A 22,045-nucleotide genomic window follows, 5' to 3' on the forward strand; every position below is an offset into this window, starting at 1 on the left:
CCCCCCCCCCCCCCCCCCCCCCCCCCCCCCCCCCCCCCCCCGCCGATACTTGCTGATGCCTCCCATTGGCCAAACCCAACATTAAGCCAGTGCACTGTGGAGTCCAGATCATATCATCATGGTAACAGCCTCATGGGGCACAGAGCAGGACAGAGAAGGATAGGGGGCTGTCATGGGCTGACTATGGCCCCTTCAAAAAATACATTCACATGCTATCCCCAGACCCTGAGAATATTATATTATATGGCACAAGATGTTATTCAATTTAGGATCCTGAGAGGAGAAGCTTATCCTGAGTTACTTGGGTGGGCCCTAGATGCAATCACGTATAACCTAATAAAAGAGAAGTAGTGGAAGTTTTGAGAAAGAAGAGGAGGTAGCCATGTGACCACAGGATCAGAAATTGGCGTGACGTGGCCACAAGCCAAGGAAAGCCTGGAGTCGTCAGAAGCTGGAAATGTTGAAGGACAGACTCTGCCCTCGAGCCTAGGGAGGGAGCGGAGGCTTGCCAAAACCTTGATTTTTGTCTCTTAGCCTCCAGAACTGTGAGAAAAGAAAATTCTGTTGTTTTAAGCCACCCAGTCTGTGGTAATTTGTTATGGCAGTCACAGTGACTAATAGAGGGGCTAGATGGAGAATAACCAGCACAAAAATCTATTCATCTCAAGTACTATGTCGATGGCAATGATATCCCTGATCACCTTGGCTGGAAATTATTTTGCCTCCCTTTCTCTATTCCCTTTGATATTTCTTTTGGACCACTCATATGATTTAAATTAAATGTTACTAAGTTTATTGTTACTCTTGCATACAAATAGATTTTCATCCTAACCAGATTATGACATTCTTTAGAACAAAAACCTCGTCGTGTACATGTTTCTATCCTGTGAAAATCCTAGCACAGTACTTTTGAACAGAGTGGATGTTCTGTAATTGGTAAATGAGAAAGAAAGCCTCCATTTGTCCATCTGTAAATGGAAAATAAAAATTTCCACTGGCTTGCCTTTCAGAGATAATAATGGCAGTGTTTCCCAGAAACAATTTCTGCACCTGAAACTGAATGATATATCTGAAACACCCATTCCTGCTGGAGCAATTCTTCAGAAAAAAAAAAAAAAATTGCATCTAGTTTTAGCATGCCCTCCATTCTATGTGGAGCTGAAACTTAAGGAGTTTCACCCTAATTTGGAAAAGACAGAGGATAATTAAGAAAATATAAGAGCTCGGTATTGGTGTTTTCTCAGAAACTTTGGTTCATCCAGTAGATATTTATCAAAGGATTATTATGTTAAAGTACGGTCCCTAAATGCTGGGAAAACAGACAAGACACACAAAGAATGAGGCATGATCCCAAGTGAGTAATTGTCACACAATTTGATGAATGTTTTTTATAAGAAAATGCTATGGAACCAGAAAGAAGGGAGTGATTAACTCTATTGATGGGAGTTTCACCAAAAAAAGTCACATTCAAGCTGGTCTTTTAGGACTTCATCAGGCAGAGGCAATGTCAGGAGCATTCAGGGACCAAGAGAAAAATAACTTTGCCTGAGCTGTTGCCAAGCAAACCACACCCTCAGCTCAGCCCCATTGTATTCACAAAGACCTATTTTTATTCATTATCCCCATAGCTACTTTTTTAGAAAGGAAGAGAATGCTGAGTACTTCCCTATTTTGCATCTAGGTACTTCATATGACAAAGAAAAGAGATTATCCGGAGGGAAAGCAGAGGTTGACTTCTGACAAGTCCAATAATGACCAGTCCAAATAGCCACCCCATGAACTTAATGAACTCTCTTACGTTTCTGCAGCTTCTACTTCATCTCTGAAAACCGAGGCAGGCTATCCTGCGAGTGTGTGGTACCAGCACATGAATAGCTCAGAAGAAGGCAGGCAAGGAATGAGAGCATCCCCTGGTCTCATTGCCCAACACGAGAAGGCACTTCTTTGAATGGGAAATATGGCTGAAGCCCTTTTCCTTCCCCTAGGGTGGTGACCTTCACATCACTTCTTGAGGAACAGCTGAGTCTGGGGCACCGCCCAACTTCCCTCCCAGGCCAGCCCTGCTAGGCCTCTGAGACCAGAGCTGGCTGCTTCCACTCAGGGAAAGCAGCCAAGAGACAGGGAAAAGACCAGCCTAAACCCACCAAGGGACAGAGGATTTCCCGTCCTCACCCTGTAGCTCCCACTGGAAAGTAGGGAAGCTGGGAAATCAGATTCCAGCCTCAAAGGATACATCACTTGTCTTTGTTTTCTCAAGAAGCCTCTACCTTCCAGACCTTGCCAGGACGCTGGTGGCATTTTCATGAAGCAGTAATAACAAGGACGGAGCGTTCCAGCCTGCTGGAGCCTACTGACCGGTCACTCTTTCCACTGCCTTTTGTTTTCATGCATCATTCCCTCACTTGCTTCTCAGATTCCTCAGGGCTTTGAAAAAGCCACAAATGCACCTCACAGTGACACCACTCAGTGGGCTGGCAGACGTTGCTGACACGCACCCTGCCCTAAGCAATGGCATGTATGCACACCCTGGCAACTGACACCCAGCCGTTCGCCTAGTAAGAGGCAGGACAACTTCTACAAAGCAACCCCCACCCCCACCATAAGCCTAGCCAGCAAAGGAGGGACTTTAGATTAAGTACTATCCTGTGGACTGGTAAATCACATACCCCGACGTGATTCAAAATGTAAAGTATTTTGGAGAGCAGAACTTCTCTACCCTCTCCTCAAGGATCTAAATGTAGCATAGCAACACAGGTGTTACCAACAAAGCACTGAAGTGGTCTCACCGTGCCAATTCACGTATATTACGCTGTGCATACAGACACATGTACGTGGAGCAAAGGGTCTTGGTGATATTTATGTTTCAGTGTCACCTGTGGCCTGTTCAAACTACACTGCAGAGCTACCCTGACAGAATCTGAAAATAAGGCCCAGATATGTGTATTTTTATTTATTTATTTGACAGAGAGAGACACAGTGAGAGAGTGAACACAAGCAGGGGGAGTGGGAGAAGGAGAAACAGGCTTCCCGCCGAGCAGGGAGCCCGATGCGGGGCTCGATCCCAGGACTCCGGGATCATGACCTGAGCCAAAGGCACACACTTAACGACTGAGCCACCCAGGCGCCCCAATATGTGTATTTTTAAAAAGCTTGACAAGGTCGGTTAGAATATGGGAAAGAGAAGTTCTCACATATCCCTGATGAGAGTAAAAATTAGTTCAGCCACTGTGGAGAGTAACCTTGAGAGCAATCTAGTGAAGTTGAGAATCTACATATTCTATTCTCTAGTAATTTCCATTCTAGATATATTCCCTAGTAGAATTCTCGCACGTGAACCCAAGGAGGCATATGCAAAGACATTAATTCCATCATGATTTGAAATAGGAAAAAAACTAGACAAAACAAATATTCATTCACAGTAGATCCTAAAATATGTATACAACAGGACTATATTGCAGTACTATATATTTTGCTATATTGCTATATTATAAAGAATGGACTGGCTCTACAAGTTTCACATGGATAAATTTCAGAAACATGATGTTGGAAAAAAAGTTTCAGAAAAATATGTATTCTATTTAGATACATGTTTAAACACCCCAAACATATATGTTGTGTAGTAAAAATATAAAAACATTGGGGAAGGATTCCCACAACCTTCCAGAGATTGGTTACATCTGGAGAGAGATGGGATGGAAGGGTCTTCTTCTGTAACTTTTTTTTTTTATTTTTTAAAAAAATCTTAAGCAAGGGGAGCCTGGGTGGCTCAGTCAGTTAAGCATCTGACTTTGGCTCAGGTCATGATCTCAGGGTCCTGGGATTGAGCCCAAGTCAGGCTCCCCGCTCATCAGGAGTCTGTTTCTCCCTCTCCCTCTGCCTGCTCATGTCACACATGCATGCGTGTGCTCTCTCTTTCTCTATCTCAAGTAAATAAATAAAATCTTTTTTAAAAAAATCTTAAGCAAATATGGCAAGCTGTTATAATTTATTAAATCTGGATAGTGAATGTAAATCCCACTGGTGACTCGGGTCATCCATAGCAGAAGGATATTTTGAGATTTTTAGGGTTCTCAAATACTGAAAATAAAAGTGTTTATGGGAATGAGCCATCCCTGTAAATACAGATGAAACTACTGAGTTCTCTTAGTAATGTATACACCTTTAGATATTTCTCATTAATGGAGGAGTTGTTGCATAGATTCCTACACACTCTCTTACGCAGGTAAGTGACCTCCTGGATTTGTGAACATCTTTGACAGTCAAAAGTGCAACACCATGAAACTGGGCATTGTACACATGTGGATATCTTTATTATTAATCTTACCTAGAGATTCTCAAACTTGGCTGAAAATCAGAATCATCTGATAAAATTTTTTTTTTAAGATTTTATTTATTTATTTATTCATTTATTTTAGAGAGTGAGAGAGCAAGTGAGCAAGCACAGGGAGGAGCAGAGGGAGAAAGACAAGCAGACTCCACGCTGAGCATGGTGCCCAATGTGGGGCTCAATCCCATGACCCTGAGATCATGACCTGAGCTGAAATCAAGAGTTGGATACTTAACTGACTGAGCCACCCAGGTGCCCCCACCTGATAAAAATTTTAATGCAGTTTTCCATACCCCAGCCTCTGATAATATGATGCAGTAATTCTGAGGTGAGACCTTGGAATCTATGTTTTTAGTAGGGTTGTCGAGAGATTCTTATGATCACCCAGGTTTGAGAAACAATGATAACTAATCATAGTCACCTTCTATTAATGTTTTTAAAGAAGTTGGAGTGGGAGAGAGATGGGATTTTAAAAAAGCAAGAAAATTAAAGGAGGAAGGGGAGAAAGGAGGGAGGAAGAGAGGGACTGAGTAAGCCTCCAGATCTTTCCTACTCTACTTTTTCCAGATCTCTCCAGCCTTGAATTATTTCTCCATCCCTTGAACTTTGCTAGAGCTCTAATTATCTGTAATGTTCATTTGGCAGTTCTGTACTTCCCTTTACATTGCTGTAATAGGCTATTATTTACTCAATAGGATTATGTCTTACTTCTTGAATTAGGCTATAAATTCTTCAGGACAGAGACCATATCTTGTTTATCTTTGTATTTTCTATGGTCACAGTGCCTTGAACAGAATAAGCAATAAAGCATCATGATTAAGAATATAAGATAAAATGAGTTTTGAAATGTGGCAAGATACAAGATCAATATACAAAAATCAATTGTGTTTCTATGCACTAGCAATAAACAACCTGACAGTGAAATGCAATGCAATCCCTATCCAAATTCCAGCTTTTTTTTTTTTTTTTTGGCAGACCTTGACAAGCTGATCCTACAATTCATATGGAAATGCAACCCAGAATAGCCAAAACGTTCTTGAAGAGGAAGAACAAAGTTGAAAGATGCTCATTTCCTTTTTTTTCATTTCTTTTTTTATTTTAAGATTTTATTTATTGGGGCGCCTGGGTGGCTTAGTTGGTTAAGCGACTGCCTTCGGCTCAGGTCATGATCCTGGAGTCCCGGATCGAGTCCCACATCGGGCTCCTTGCTCAGCAGGGAGTTTGTTTCCCCCTCTGATTCTCAACCCTCTCCCCCCATGCTCTCTCTCTTTCTCTCTCTCAAAATATTTTATTTATTTATTTGAGAGAGAGAGAGCGAGAAAGAGCATGAGCAGAGGGAAGGACAGTGGGAGAGGGAGAAACAGACTCCCTGCTGAGCAGGGAGCCCAATGTGGGGTTCAAGCCCAGAACCATGACCTGAGCCAAAGTCAGACATTTAACTGACTGAGCCACCCAGGTGCCCCAAGAGATGCTCATTTCCTAATTTCAAAACCTACAACAAAACTGTAATAATCAAGCCATAAGGCATAAAGATACACATAGAGATCAATGAAATAGAATTGAGTGTCCAGAAATAAACCCTTATGTTTATGGTCAATTGATTTTTTTGATAAGGGTGCCAAAACAATGGAAAGAAAAATTTTTTCAATAAATGGTGCTGAATCAACTGGATATCCACATGCAAAAGAATGAAATCGGATTATACCTTACACCATACAAATAAATTAACTCAAAATGGATCTTAGACCTAAATCCAAGAGTTAAAACTGTAACACTCATAGAGGAAAACATAGAAGTAAATCTTTATGACCTTAGATTTGGCAATGGTTTCTGAGCTATGTCACCAAAAGCAGAAGTAACAAAAGAAAACAATAGATAAATTAGACTTTAAAATGAAAAACTTTAGTGCTTCACAGAGCATCATCAAGAAAGTAAAAAGACAACCCACAGAATGGGAGGAAACCTTTGAAAATCATATATTTAACAAGTAACTTGTGTCCAGAATGTATAAAAAACTACTACTACTCAGTAATAAAATGACACCCAGTTAAAACATGGACAAGGAATTTGAATAAATATTCCTCCAAAAAATATCTACAAATAACATAATAAAATTAAATTAAATTTAAAAAATACCTACAAATTGCCAATATGTATAAGAAATGATATTCAACATCATTAATCATTAAGGGAATATACAATCAAAACCACAGTGAGATACCTCTTCACACCAACATGGATGACTTTCATAAAAACAGACAATAACAAGTGTTGGTGAGGATATAGAGAAATTGGTTACATATTGCTTACATATTGCCAGTAGACATGTAAAATAATGCAGCCACTTTGGAAAACAGTTTGGCAGTTTCTGTACCAGGTTATTCAGCAGTTTCACTCCTAGGCATAAACTCAAGAGAAATGAAAACATAGCTCCACACAAGAAGTTATACATGAATGTTTATAGCAGCCTTATTTGTAAATGGCTAAAAAATGTAGACAACCTATGTCCATAAACCAGTGAAGGGATACACAAAATGTGGCATGCCCCTTCAATGGACTATTTTCAGCGGTAAAAAAGAACAAGACACTTGTTCTTGGACGCTAATCCAATATGACCGGTGGCCTTATAAGAAGAGGACATTTGGATGCACAGAGAGACACCAGGGCTGTGCACAGAGAAAAGACATAACAAGAGGGCAGCCATGTGCAAGCCAAGGAGAGAGGACTCAGGAGAAGCCAGACCTGCTGACACTTTGATCTTGGACTTCTAGCCTCCAACATTGTGAGAAAATAAATCTCTGTTGTTTAACCCACTTCGTCTGTGGTATTCTGTTATGGCAGCCATGGCAAACTAGTGGTCCTTTGAGTATGTAACAATGATGTGGTATATAAGAAAGGCCTATGCTTTGAATTATTACATTTTGCAGGGTGGCATCTTCTGATCACTTGTGTCATCAACTATTAGAAATACAAGAACTTTCCCATTTGCATCGACATGGATAGAGCTAGAGAGTATTATGCTAAGTGAAATAAGTCAGAGAAAGACAAATACCATTTGATTTCACTCATATGTGGAATTTAAGAAACAAAGCAAATGAGCAAGGGAAAAAAAAAAAAAGAGAGAGAGAGGCAAACCAAGAAATAGACTCTTAACTGTAGAGAACAAACTGATGGTTACCAGAAGGGAGGTAGGTTTTGGGGGTGGGGGTGGGTTAAATAGGTGATGGGGATTAAGGAATGTGCTTGTGATGAGCACCAGGTGTTGTATGGAAACTAATAGTACACTGTATGTTAACTAACTGGAATTTAAATAAAAACTTAAAAATGTGAGAACTTTCCAGAAGATCAAGTACTGTACAGTAGTTATCATGCACAGGCCCTGGAGAGCCCTGGCGTTTGTGGATGCTCTGTTCACCAACCCAAAAAAACGTAAATACTTAGAGACGAAAAAAAAATCTCTCTAGACCCTTGGGATTTTCATAAATTGGTAGAGATTGATCCAGATGTGCTAAAAACCAGGGAAAATGTCATTTAAAATGATGTTTAATTACTGAGAACTTTTAATAACATGGGAAATGATTATAATATTCAGTAAAAAATTCAGCATGCAAATTTAACATGTAGAGCTAGAATCATATCTGTGTAATGATATGCAAAAGAGAATGACTGAATAGAAATACAGTAAAGTTAACATTGGTTTTTCGTTGTGGAGACGTTATGGGTTATTTTTGTTTTTTTCTTTATACCTCTGTATTTCTGAATTTTCCATAGTGAGCAAGTATTAGTTTTATAATCACAAACTATGCTTATATTTTAAAGATTAAAAACTAGGGCAGAGGGTATATAACTCAATGCTAGGATCGAGTTATCTCCAGGAACATAGTTCCTTGACTCAGAGGTCAGATCTGAGTGCTGTTGTAACCCTGATGCCCTCCTGTCCTCTTGGGTTTGGCCATAGGCTGTTGCCCCATGCCTAGAAATTCTGACTAAGATCCTGTAGTGTCCTCCTGTCTAGAACAGGTCTCTGAACACTGATCCTCCCTTCAGACCTCCAACCCCTGACTCTGAACTTAGGCTTCTCTTTCTGGATTCATGTGCCCACCCTCCTTCTCTACCAATGACTCTACCCAACCTCTCCTTCCCTTTCTCACACCTTTCTCCCAAACTTTGTATTCTGAGGCTGCCCAGAGTGACACGCTGACAGCTGTGTCCTTTGTGAGCAAAGTGGCTGAAAAGTAACAAGCACGAAATGAGAGGAGGGGGTCCAGAGGAAAGAAATATTGGGGGGCGGGAGGTGGGGGATGCTTCAGAGGTTTCATCCCTGTGGAGGTTTGACACTCTTGGTCTCTGTTTACTCCTTGTCTTACCCTCCTCCTTAGGGGAGGAGCTTAATCTGGTGAAGTATAGGGCATGTTCATTTAGCTGCTCTTTTCTTCCTCTTAGGTATCTGCTTGCCCATAGTGAGGAGGTCCCCTTGCTCTGCTCCTCTGGGGGCAGGGTCCCTTCCCCTTCCTACCATCATCTCCTCCCTGAGAAGGCCTGTCCTGATCAAATGTTCCTTGTGACTAGGTGAATAAGTCTACCTCATTCTGAAACTCACTTAGTATTTAGTATCCCATTATTTCTCACAAGAAACAGCATTTATCAGCAGTCGAGGTGATATTTTGGTCTCCATCTGCTCACTCTTTTGTCTCATTTCTCATCTTGACCAGAACCCAGGATGGGGATTGGGGAAAAGAATGCTATTAATGAGAACTTCTCAGAAACCTGAAAAGGAAATAATACTGGTTAAGAGCCAACTGTGTGCTCAGCATAAAGAGAGGAGTTTTACCTACATTAGTTTATTTAATTCTCATAACCACCCCCAGTACTTTACATTATTTTCCCTTTTCACATAAAAAGGAAACTGAGGCTCAGAAAGGTTAAGAAACTTGCCCAAGACCTCACAGCTAATGAGTGGCAGTTGTCTCTCTGACTTCAAAGCCCAAGCACTTTCCACGGCATAAGACATCATCTTTGGGTGCTACCAAGACATTCTGCAGGGACTGAAGGAGCACTCTCATCTTCATTAATATTTCATCCTAACCTACCGAGCTAGCAATTAAGGAACATGCAGGGGAGGCAAAGATGATACAACCAAAGGACAAGAAACAAGGTGGTCACAAAACTCTAGATTGAAAAACATCAAGAAATTTGTTTTTTTTCCAAAATTTCTTGGAGACTTTTGGACTTGTGCCCCAACTTGTGCTCTGGCTTCCCCAGTTGTAAAGTAATTCAATAATACCTGGTCTTCCTTAAGTCAGACCACATGTCATGCTTCTCTGAGACTGACCTCAGCACAGTTGTCCCTTTGCCTGTACTTGCTGTTAAAAAAAAAAAAAAACCAAATGTATGTCACATTGCCTTGGATAGAGTAAAAATAATCATAATGAACAACGAATCTGTGAATAGTATATGAAAACAGAGGTAGTAAACTGCAGAAAATGACATTTAAATGCCAGCCAGAGGGGCTGACCCTTTAAACAGACAAGCTAAAGATGTTTTGATCTGACCCTGAAGGATAGTCAGCTGGCGGGCTGAACCACAGTCACTAAGAGGGCCAACAACTCCCCAGATGCCAAAGAACCAAGCAGCATTTCCAGGAGCTAAAACTCCACCACTAGTTTCTTCTCATCTTCCCAACAAATGCTCAGAAAGTGCAAGGGCACCCCACAGGCCACTAAGCACATTCTCAGTCATCCTCCAGGGAAATTTGATGCTGAAAAATGGACCTTTTCCAAAATAGCGGTTCAAGCCAGATGAGGAATTACAGAGAAGACAGCCTTCATGGAAAATACCCTGCCTCCAAATCCCCAATGTCTTCATTAGGGAACTGAAAACACAGGTGCACCAGCTGGTCTCAACTGCTTTGAAGCACCGAGGTACAGTGGAAAGAGCCATGCTATAAAGCTGGCTAGGAACAAGAGACTAGCCTTCTAGTCCCCAACTCTGCCAAGTTTTAGCTAGGTGACCTTGGCAAAGGTACTTAACTTCTCTGGGCCTCACTTTCCTCATTTGCTAAATGAGGTTTGACTAGATGATGATGTCTTCTGGTTCTGAAACCCTATCTTTCATCTTTGGATTAGCATCTTACATCTAAAGAAAATTAAAGTAGGTTCTTGGGTGTTGTGTTTCTCAAAGATCCTGTTATTCCAGTGATCATGCTTCTCACCTTTTCTGTATTCTTCACTGGCTTCCCGTCTTCTGTAAGAATAAACCTAAATTCTTCAGCATGGCATTCAAGGCCCTTTTTGATCCGTCCTTGCCTATCCATCCACCCTCCCCTCACTCCCACCAGTCATTCATGTATTTTATACTGTGGCAGTACTGGACTATTTATAGTCCCCCATAATACTCTTACTGCAATATCAAATATTTATTGAGCATGTACTCTGCTAGACACTCACCTTGGTAAGCCTTTGTACATACTGTTCATTTTGCTTGGACTGCCTTGTATTAATTAAGGTAGAGCTTGCTGCTGTAACAAACAAGCTATAGAATAACAGTAGATTAACACAATAGAAGATTATTTCTTAGTCATGTAACAGTTCAGTGTGCCAAGCAGCGTTCCACCCAGGGTCCTTCTACTTTGTATCTCTGCCATCCTCTAAGCTTGAGAGTCCTTTACTTCATACAGCTGGGAAAAAGGAAGAAAACGCACACTTATTTCTTACCCTAATCCAGAAATGGTACAGATCACTTCTGCTCACATCCCATTAATGAGAACTGGCTACCTAGCCCCACTTAGATGTATAGGGGATTGGCAATTGGTTGGGCCACTTGCCAGAAAAATTTCATACTGTGAAGAAGAACACAAGTCTTTGATAGTCAACCAGCCATCTCATCCCCTTCCTTGACTTGTCTATTTAGCAAAGGCTTATTCACCCTTCAAACCTCAGTCCAAGTGCTACATCCTTTGTGATGTCTTCCTTGACTTAGGGAGGCAGATGTAGGTCCTCCTTTTCCAATGCCTCACCACACTTTTCATATTTCTCCATTATGACATAACTGTCATAGATAACTATGTGGTTTGCATGCCAATCTACTCAACTGGAGTGTGACTCTTAAGGGCAGGAATCTTGTCTTTTCATTTTTGTATTTGGAAATCTTAGCATAGTGCCTGGTAAATAGCAGTTTTACAATGATGTTTAATGAATTAATGAATATTATCAGTGAATGGATGAATGAATGAATGACTACCCTTAAGAAAAATGTGTTTTGTTTTTTTTTTTTAATTATTTTAAGTAGGTTCCATGTCCAAAGTGGGGCTCAAACTCATGACCCTGAGATTAAGAATCTCATGCTCGGCAGCTCTTTTTGCCCTCAGGTCCTGTCCCTGTGCTTCAATAAAACCACCTTTTTGCACCGAAAAAAAAAAAAAAGAATTGCATGCTCTACCCACTGAGCCAGCCAGGCACCCCAAGCAGCTGGTTTTTACAGAGGAACAAAGACTTCAGTTAAAAATGAAACAAAACAAAGCAAAACAAAGTAACTATTGGTGACTCAGGTTTATCCAAACACTAAAAACGAAACAAAGTTCCCATACAAATATTACAATTAAATTAATATTTGCATTATTATTTATTTAGAATCTGTTTCTCACAGAGCTTACAATAAACAAACAAACAAACATATTACGGGGTACCTAGCTGGCTCAGTCAATGGAGTGTGCAACTCCTGACCTCAGGGTCATGAGTTCAAGCCCCACCTTGAGTATAGAGCTTACTTAAAATAAATACATACATACATGCATACATACACTCTGTTTCTCACATAAGTTCCATGAGGGAAGAGACCTTATATGTTTGTTCTTTGCTCTGACTCTAGCACCTAGCACACTATCTGGAACAAAGTAGGTACTCAATGAATATTTCAGAATGAATGAATAGATAAAGAAATGAACAAATACATGAATGATGACTGAACCCTTAATCCCATGAGCCATATAATAAATGCATGGCTTAGATTGTAAGAAGAAACTGTAGATGGGCGGTGAAGACTTAACACCACAATTAGAAAAACAGAGCAGGGCACACATCAGGACCTTACCTTCATTAGCTCGTCCAGTCCGTGTCATCATCCTCTTTACATAAGAAGATGAACAAACATCATGGGAGGAAGCTAAAATCTCAATGGGAATAATAGCCTGTGAGTAAATGAGGACAGATGGATGTTTCCAAAATGGTTGCACTATGAAATAGCCTTTGTAAATTGGTTAATGAGAGAACTAGGAAGCAAGCTGCAGACAGTTACAGAGTTCTGACAGCTGAAAAATACATTGATTGAGAAAAGGCAAAAACATGTTTTTCATAGTTTTTGAAGATGTGTGAGAGAGTTCTTTAAATGTTTATAACACATTTATTTTCTTCTCATAGGTGCCATGTGACAAAGTTTGCTTTAGATATTACATATGGTTTCTGGTGCATTACTTGCCAGACTTTGTCATGGGAACCATCTGACAGGAAGAACAAAGTACAAGTGCATGGGCAACTTCCAAATCAGAGCCTCTGCACAGGTTTGGTCCAGGTATCTCGAAACTTTGGAAAGTCCTAAATACAAACAAGTAAGTTTACAGTATGGACTGATTTGTGGTGGTAGTGAGGTTGATGCTGATGTTGATGGATGGACTTTTTCCAGAAACTGACCAAGACGTTAATGGTAGGTCTAGGCATTAAGTGACCTGAAAATAGGGCAGTACGTTTATTTTGCATATCTTTGAGGAAACACAAGAACAGAACAATCAGCCTGTATCGAGGAGCTATCTTTCTCCCCTTGTGGCAGAAACTGTTATGAGCTGGGCACACAGCTGGACTTCTTAGCCTCTCTTGAAGTTGGGCAGAACACTGTGACTAATTTTTGGCCAACAGAAAGTAATGGAAATAATGGGTGCCATTTCCAGGTCTGGGCCATAAAAAGCCTCCCGTGCAGTGATGGCAGGTTCTTCTCCCACCCACTGGCTGAATGGAAAGAATTCTGAGAACCTAAGGAAGAAACAGCCGTAAGCTAGAAGAAGCCTATATCCCTGAATTACTGCATAAGAGACTGACCACCACATTCCACACATTTCTACCCCTACCGTTTCATATTGAACTGTGATAAGAACCATATATTTTAATTGGGTCAAGCCATTGAGATTTTGAAGTCATTTGTAATAGTCTATATTGATTAATACAACCCTATTTCCCAACTTTTCTCCTGGTTGCAAGTAGTGAGAGAGACTAGGGTAAATTTCTGGAGTGTCGGAGGAATGAGATAAAAGAAGGTATCAGAGGCCACACTCAACATCAGAGAATACTGCATTTAAGGGGATTCCGGAGGTAATTTTAAAGCCTTAGAAATCCCTACAGAGCTGAAGCCAGGCATGGTAGCCTCTGCTTATCTAACCAGTCTCCTCTGGAAACTTTCATACTCTTGGGAGAACACTAAATAACCATCTCCAAACCAGTTCATATGAACCCCAAACACAGACTATTCAATTTGAAGTGCTTAGGGTCTAGTCAGATAATACCACATTTAGACCTGTCTTGCTTCTGCTTTTGTGTGTTGCTGAACATAGTGATTAAGGAGAAGAAAAATAAGTTGGTAAGTAACTTTGTTACTTGGGTGGGAGGATGGATTAGCCTAGTGATGGGTATTAAAGAGGGCACGTTCTGCATGGAGCACTGGGTGTTATACACAAACAATGAATCATGGAACACTACATCAAAAACTAATGATGTAATGTATGGTGATTAACATAACAATAAAAATTTAAAAAAAAGATTCTCTCTCTCTCCTTGTCCCTCTGTCCTCTCCCCACTCCCTCTCTTAAAAAAAAAAAGACTTGGCATGAGTTCTTTTTTTTTTTTTTAATTTAATTGACAGAGAGAGAGAGACAGCGAGAGAGGGAACACAAGCAGGAGGAGGGTCAGAGGGAGAAGAAGCAGGCTTCCTGCCGAGCAGGGAGCCCGATGCGGAGCTTGATCCCAGGACCCTGGGATCATGACCTGAGCCGAAGGCAGTCACTTAACGACTGAGCCACCTAGGCACCCCTTGGCATGAGTTCTTAAGGGATGATTTATATGACCACATAGAGCTATGTTATGTGAGTGCTTCCCAATCTCTGTTCTCAATGATCAGATTCATTTTTTCCCCTAAGAGCCATATGCTTTGAAAGATTTTTATTTACTGAATAAATCACACTTATAAAGAAATCATATTAAGTATTTACTAGGTACCAGGTATTGTATTAATGATGCTTTACACCCATTATCTAAAATCCTCAAGGAGTCTGAAAAATATAAATTATTACTCCCCTTTTACAAATAAGTAAACTGAGGTTCAGAGATCTTAAGGACATAGCCTAAGTCTTATTGCGAGAAATTAAATTCTGGCCTCACCTCTACACCCACATTCTTTCCAGTACAGTCTGTCTACCCTATAGACAACACATGCAAGCAACCAGAACTTCTTAGTATGAAGATACATTCTTCACCGTGAGTTAGTATGGCATAACTTCCCCAGCTCCCCCCGACCCCAAAAGGAAAGAAGCTTTCCATTATTTAGTTAACCTGTTCAAGCTTTACTGAGTAAACATACAATGTCTTTCGGGCTTTTCTGAAGTACTGGACATGGTTCAAGTAATTCCATTACTATCCTTGTAGAACTGTGAGATCCTACAGAACCCAGACGGGAAACTGGAACTGGCAGTTCAAACAAATGGAAGTTGGACAGAAGGAATTCAGAACACAGATCCAGGCGCAGACCTCCTTCTCTGGAATTCTCTTTCTCTAGGATTCTCCCACTCCTTCGATTCTATCAAGTATTCAGTGATGTACCACAGGCTGATGTGAGGTAGGAAGTCCTTCAGATCCCACTAAATTTGGTGGGTATAGGGGGAGTCATTGAAGGCTACCAGCCTAGGATAATGAGTGGTAAAAGAAGGGAAGGAAAAAGAATGAGCAAGGAGGGAGAGGGACAAGGAGAGAGGCAGAAGAAGAAGGAAGGAAACCAAGAAAAGAGGTGGGTATATATAAAGAGGAAAAAAAAGAGAAAAGTTGAAAAGGATGGATGATCCTTTACACTGTTTGGTCTTGTAAACTGCTGGTGTGATCTTCGTCACCAAGTGTAGTAACCCCCAATGGAGGCTATCAGCACGTGTTGCTAGTTTTGCTGGGAGAGCTACTGTTGAAGAACTCTTTCCTCAAAGAGACCTTCACCACCTCCCTTACCCAACTGGTAAATCTGAAGCCAGAATCTTAAAAAATTACAGAATAAATGGAGAAAAAGGATATTGTTAATTTCAGTTGTAAAAGGAAAATTGTTAGTCCAGTACCCTAAGGTTAAGTTCTGTCCTGCGATGCAGAAAATTCACAAAGTTTAATCTTTGTGCTGGCCGAAAAACAAAGTAACAACAAACACAAAAGACAAATGAGCAATAATAACCAAGTTACCCCTCTGGGTACCCAGAAATGCACAGCAACCCTGGAGCAGAGTGTAACCGACTTGAGTATTTAATTGCCATAAAGTAAAAGTGTTGATTTTAAAATTAAAAATAACTCGTTTTCCTTAGAAACCCAAATTCTTAGTTTCAATCATGAAATCCTTTAATATAGTTGCTTATATTCTCAGTGGATCAGTTATTTAGTTTATAGTAGCTAAAAGACAAGAGGTAAACATCATACAAAGAGAACAGATGCATACTTTTCCCTTACTCTGAACGGTACTCAAGAAACATCTAAAGATCTGTCTGTTCTGCATCCAAAGAAAAATGCTCTTCCTTAATTTTTTATTCTAGAGTCTAAAGTGGTTTTTGGGGGTTGGGGAGGAGTGGTAGGTGGAGGAGGAGTTATTTTAAAGTGCCATAAAAGATTCTTCTGGGAGGAAAAAAAAAGATTCTTCTGTATCTGAATTCCCAATGTTTAGATTCTCTTTAGTAAGTGTTAGCAAAAAGATCTGTTTGTCAATGGTTAAATTCTGGCTAATGAACAATTTCAGAGTAACTTCTTCTGGACCCAGAGAAAACACAGTCTCTGTTAGATTTCATATTCCAGAAATTTCTGCTCTGACCACCCTCAGAGATAAACTTGAACTCCTGTGTCCACTCCATAAAGAGGATAAAGCCTCAGTCTTAATCCTCTTATCCTTTATACAGGATAAAGGCTGTCTCCAAGGTGCCAGGCAACAACTCAGAACCCCTTTATCTGAACCTTCAAAGTAGGGATAATCATTTTAAAACAGTGTAAGTGGTCAAGTCCCCATTTTTAAAAACCCACTTTTTAGTAAGGTGTCATCACTTTACCTTAGTGATCAATATCAGGCTTAACAATAGTGGGACAACCAGACATTACGTACAACCTAATAGTGATGTAGAAGGAAGTACACAGCATTACCTATGACGAATTCTTACCAAAATGTTTAACCTGATTCTTATCAAGGCTTTAGATTCAACTTTGAGCTTACAAAAAAAAAAAAAAAAAAATACAGAGAACAGAAGAACAAGTTTAACAACACCATGAGAAAACAATCAGACAAATCCAGAAGGTGGGACAGTCTGTAGAATAATTAGTCCAGAGTCGTTAAGAAGTCAATGTCTTGAAAATAAAATGTATGTGGGTGTATTGCAAGGAGCCAGCTCTAGAATTCAGAACTGTAAGAAACATAATAACCAAATGAAATATGTGGATCCTGTTTGAATTAATCATCTTTAAAGGACATTTGGGGGAAGGAGAAATAGGGAGTTGTTCTTAAAGGGCATAAAGTTTGTTTATGATAATGAAAAAGTTCTGGAAATAGTTGTGGTGGTTGCGCAACATTGTGAATGTACTTAATGCCACTGAATTGTGCACTTAAAAATGGTAAATTTTATATTATGTACATTTTCCCACACAATTTTTAAAAAAGACATTTTGGGGACAAGCAGGGAATATTTGGATATGGATGAGTATTCATTGCTATTGAAAAATTATCTGAATCTTAGTGTGGTAATAGAATTGAATTTACCTAACAAAGTTGTATTTATTATTTAAAGATGAATGTTGAAGTATTTAGGGGTGAAATATATATATTTCTACAGCTTGCTTTAAATTACTTCAGGAAAAAAAAAACAAAAGGAAAATGAAGAATATATGACACAATTTTAACAACTGTTTGATCTAGGTTGTAGATAATGGATGTTCATTATACTATTCTGATTCCTTTTCCGTATGTACTAGAATTTTGCAAAAGAGAAGGAAATCATGAACAAATCACTTCTCTATACAACAAAACGAACTCTGATTGCAGTTCTGAATTAGAAATGTGAGTTACCCAGAGGTGATGCTCTCTGGAAGCCCACACTTTCTAGAGGTAAGAAGATGGGTGGGTCAGATGAGTGTTGGTGGTCATAATCATGTAAGTTTAACAGAGAAGCCACATATAAGAAAGCGGCCAAAAAGAAAGTTTGAAGGGGTGAAGAGAAAGTTTCAACCCCAACCAGAGTGTAAGAAGTCTGCATAGAGAATCATTGCTCTCAGCCGTAACTGCTCACCAGCTACTCCCCATATCCTCCCTGGGGTGTTTGGGCTGCTTAATCGCACTGAAAGGCAGACTGGTGCATTTCTGGGAGCTACAGAAAGGGAAAGGACTGTTTTCATCAAAGGCACCCTGTAGATCATTTCCCTTTTATAAATCGATGCACCAGAAAACATGTCACTAGGTTGTGTCTCTTCTAGATCATTATGAAGTTCATCGCCATCCTTATTCTTCTTTGTGAATAGAACTTTAGTGTTCCTTAACTAGAAGTGCACTGAGAAGAGAAGGGAAGAAGGCTTGGAAAAAAAAAAAAACATGCAAAGCACTAATAAAGTAAGGCTCTAGGAATGTAAATGGATGGCTTCCTCTGCACGGAATATCTGATAACATCTGCAAAACACTTCATTTATACCAACAATTGTAACCTTGCTATAAAACACAAATTGCTTTAATAATTCTGCAATTTCCTTCCGGGTTAAAATTTTAATCGGAAATCTTGACATGAGCAGCTTCCTCTAATGGGTCTTTGGTTTGCAAGGATTGGTAAGGCATTGTTATTCACCGAGGCATTCTGCTCAGGTTTGCTTTGACCCTGTCTTCTCCACTACCGGCATCTCTCTATATCTCTGTTAGAAATCTTCCCACTAAAGACCATCTCGAAGAGGAACATCCATCCACCTTTTCTCATCCTCTCCTTCCTATTCTGCAAAAGGTGACAGTACTCCCTGATTGTAGGCATAGGGCCACATTTACAGTGAGTAGAGTCACTAGACCTCTCCCTCCCTATCCCCTCCCCTCCCCGCCTTTCTCCTCCTCTCCCCACCCTCTTCCCTTCCCTCTCTTTTCTTCTGTTTCCTTCTTTTAGGGGGCTTCAGTGTTAGGAGGGCATTTCCCTTTCATGCACTAAAGTTCAACCATCTGCTTCTTTTGGATTCTCCCAGATGCTTTGATTGCTCTCTTATCATCACACCCAGCATAGGGAGATAAAATTTCAAGATTCAAATTTGGGCTTAGGGCAAGGAAAAAATGCACCTTAAATCTTCTATCTTGGCTCTGAGATCTAGGCTGGTTTACTAGAGAGCTCTGCATTAGCATTTTAGGCACAACCTGATTAATGAAATGTTATATTAAAATTGATTCTATACCCTGAGGTATATACCCTGATTCTATACCCTGAGGGATAAGGGTGGTACCTGGGCTAAACCTGGGTTTAGATGTCCACAGATCCCTTGGCTTAATATTGTTCTCTCTCTTTCTGCATATATATACATACACACACACACACATATATATAAAACAGTTTTATTGAGCTTTACATCACATACCATACAATTCACCCATTTAAAGTATACAGCTCAATATTTTTTTTAGTATATTCAGAGTTGTGCAAACAAAACCACAGCCAATTTTAGAATATTTTATCACCCCAAAAAAGAATCCTTGTACCCATTAGCCATCAGCCCCATTTCCTCCTAACTTCTTCCATCAAACCTCAGCAATTAGACAATCACTACTCTATTTTCTGCCTCTATAGATTTGCTTTTCTGGACCTTTCATATAAATGGAATCAGTCTTTTGTGACTGGCTTCTTTTAAGTAGTGTAATGTTTTTCAAGGTTTATCCCTGTTGTAGTTCTTTACTCCTTTTTATTGCTAAATAATATCCATTGTATGGATATACCATATTTTATTCAACCATGCATTAGCTGATAGACATTTGGGCTGTTTCTAATTATTTTTTTAAAGTTTGTGTTTGTTTGTTTATTCATTCATTCATTCATTCATTCAAGTAATCTCTACACTCAACATGGGGCTCCAACTCATGATCCCAAGATTAAGAATTGCATGCTCTTCATCCCGAGCCAGTCAGGCGTCCCGGGATTGTTTCTATTTTTGACTACCATGAATAATATCACTATGACCATTCATGTACCATTTTATGGAGACCTATATTTTCATTCCTTTTGTTGTATATCTAGGAGTAAAACTGCTGGTTTATATGGTAACTCTATGTTTAATCTTTTGAGGAACTTGCATACAGATTTCCAAAGTGGTATATCATTTTACATTCCCACTAGCAATGCATGAAGATTCCAACTTCTCCACATCTTGCCAACCTTTGTTATTATCTGTCTTTTTGATTATAGCCCTTCTAAGGGGTTTCACGTAGTATCTCATTTTGGTTTTGACGTGCATTTCCCTTATGGCTAATGATGCTGAGTGTCTTCTCATGGGTTTATTGGCCTTTTGTACATCTTCCTCAAAGGAATGTCTATAAAAATTCTTTGTCTAATGGGAAAGTGTTTCCCATAAAAACTAAAAATTAGAAAATGGAGACTAAACTAAAGGAATTATAGGTACTTAATATAGACAGTATTTTTTCTACCAACATTATTTTAAAAATGGAATACATTATTTTAAGATGATATACAGACAGTACAAAAGAATGGACTAGCTAATCTAGATAATTGTGCTCGCTTCAGCTGCACATATACTAGATAATCTAGATAATTATCATTTTAGGATGATATATATTATATATTTGGGGGAGAGAAATGGGCTAGGTACTCTTCCCAAACACTGTAATTATGGGCAAGAGAAGCACATCATTGGGCACATTTGGATCATTTGATATATTTGCCACGTAGTACAATATTAAAATAAAAATGAGAATGAAATTAATATGCCAATAAAATCCAAGTAGAATTGGTTAGATGCTGAGGTTCCAGGTAGACTACAAACCTGAAGAATGTACTTCTGGGATATAGAAGTATAATGGTGTTAGAAACACAAAGTGGCATCAGTAATAAATATATTGAGTCTACAGAAAAAATTCTCCCCACCTTGTTTCTATGAATACATTTTCTATGTTAATGCAGGAAATAAAAAAATAAAACAAGTTTTGTGCATCCCCCAAAAATTCTTTGTCCATTTTTAAATTGGGTTAAAATTTTAAATTAACTTGTAAGTATTATTTATATATTCTAGAGGTAAGTTTCTTATCAGATATAGGATTTGCAAATATGTTCTCCCATTCTATAAGTTGTCTTTTCACTTTCTTAGTGATGTCCTTTAAAACATGCAAGTTTAAATTTTGATAGATTTTAATAGCTTTACGTCATATTAGGTCAGTGGTCCATCTTGAGTTAATTTTTGTTAACTGATTGTTTTTCATGTGGGTATCCAGTTGACCTAAGCATCATTTGTTGAAAAGACAATTCTTGTCCCACTGAATTGTCTTGGCACCCTTGTCAAAAATCAATTGACCGTAAATATGAGGGTTTATTTCTGAATTCTTTATTCCCCTCCACTGATCTATATGTATATCCTTATGCAGTACTACACTATGTTAATTACTGTCCTCCAATTTTGTTCTTTTTTCAAGTTTTTTTTTTTTTTCCCCCAGCTATTTTGGTTTGCATTTCCATATGAATTTTAGGATCAGCTTGTCAATTTCTGGGGGAAAAAATACAGCTAGGATATTGATAGGAGTTGGGTTGAATCTGTAAATCAATTTTGGTGGTATTGCTGTGTTAACAATATCAGGTCTTCTGATCCATGAATGGGGGATTTCTTACCATTTCCTTAGGTCTTCTTTAATTTCTTTCAACAATACTTTCTTGTTTTCATTGTAAAAGTTTTACACTCCTTTTATTAAATTTATTTCTAAGTATTTTATTCTCTTTGACGCTATTGTAAATGAAATAGCTTTCTTGATTTTGGGGGGAGATTGCTCATAGCTAGTGAATAGAAATAAAATTGATTTTTATATATTGATCATGTACCCTGCAACCTTGCTGAGCTTTTTTATTAGTCATAATAGCTTTTCAGTGGATTCTTTGGGATTTTTTATATACAAGATCATGTCATCTACAAGTAGATACTTTTTCTTCTTCCTTTCCAGTCTGGATGCCTTTTATTTCAATTTCTTGCTTAAATAACCTGGGTAGAACCTCTAGTACGATGTTAAATAAAAGTGGCAAGAGCACTTTTCTCTTGTTCTTGATCTTAAGGGGAAAGCATTTAGTCTTTCACTGTTAAGTATGTTAGCTATGGGTTTCTTATAGATACCCTTTATCAGGCTAAGAAAGTTCTCTTCTATTCCGATTTTGTTGATTTTTTATCATTAATGGATGCTGATTTTGTCAGATGCTTTTTTCCTGCATTTATTGAAATGATCATGTGGTTT

At 39.1% G+C, this 22,045-nt stretch overlaps 1 protein-coding gene and 1 long non-coding RNA gene across 5 annotated transcripts in view; both read right to left on the reverse strand.

Moving 5' to 3' along the window:
• The window catches only part of MKLN1 (muskelin 1), a 313,020-nt gene that overhangs the window by 185,914 nt on the left and 105,061 nt on the right, over positions 1-22,045 (reverse strand). The window lies entirely within an intron of this gene.
• LOC116630771 lies at positions 7,633-12,476 on the reverse strand. Its single transcript, XR_004299009.1, has 3 exons — positions 12,416-12,476; positions 9,612-11,003; positions 7,633-9,094 (listed from the first exon to the last, which is right to left on the reverse strand). It is a non-coding gene; the product is annotated as an uncharacterized LOC116630771 (long non-coding RNA).

This window comes from Phoca vitulina, unplaced genomic scaffold (assembly GCF_004348235.1).
Source record: "Phoca vitulina isolate PV1807 unplaced genomic scaffold, GSC_HSeal_1.0 scaffold4, whole genome shotgun sequence".
Lineage (NCBI taxonomy): Eukaryota > Metazoa > Chordata > Mammalia > Carnivora > Phocidae > Phoca > Phoca vitulina.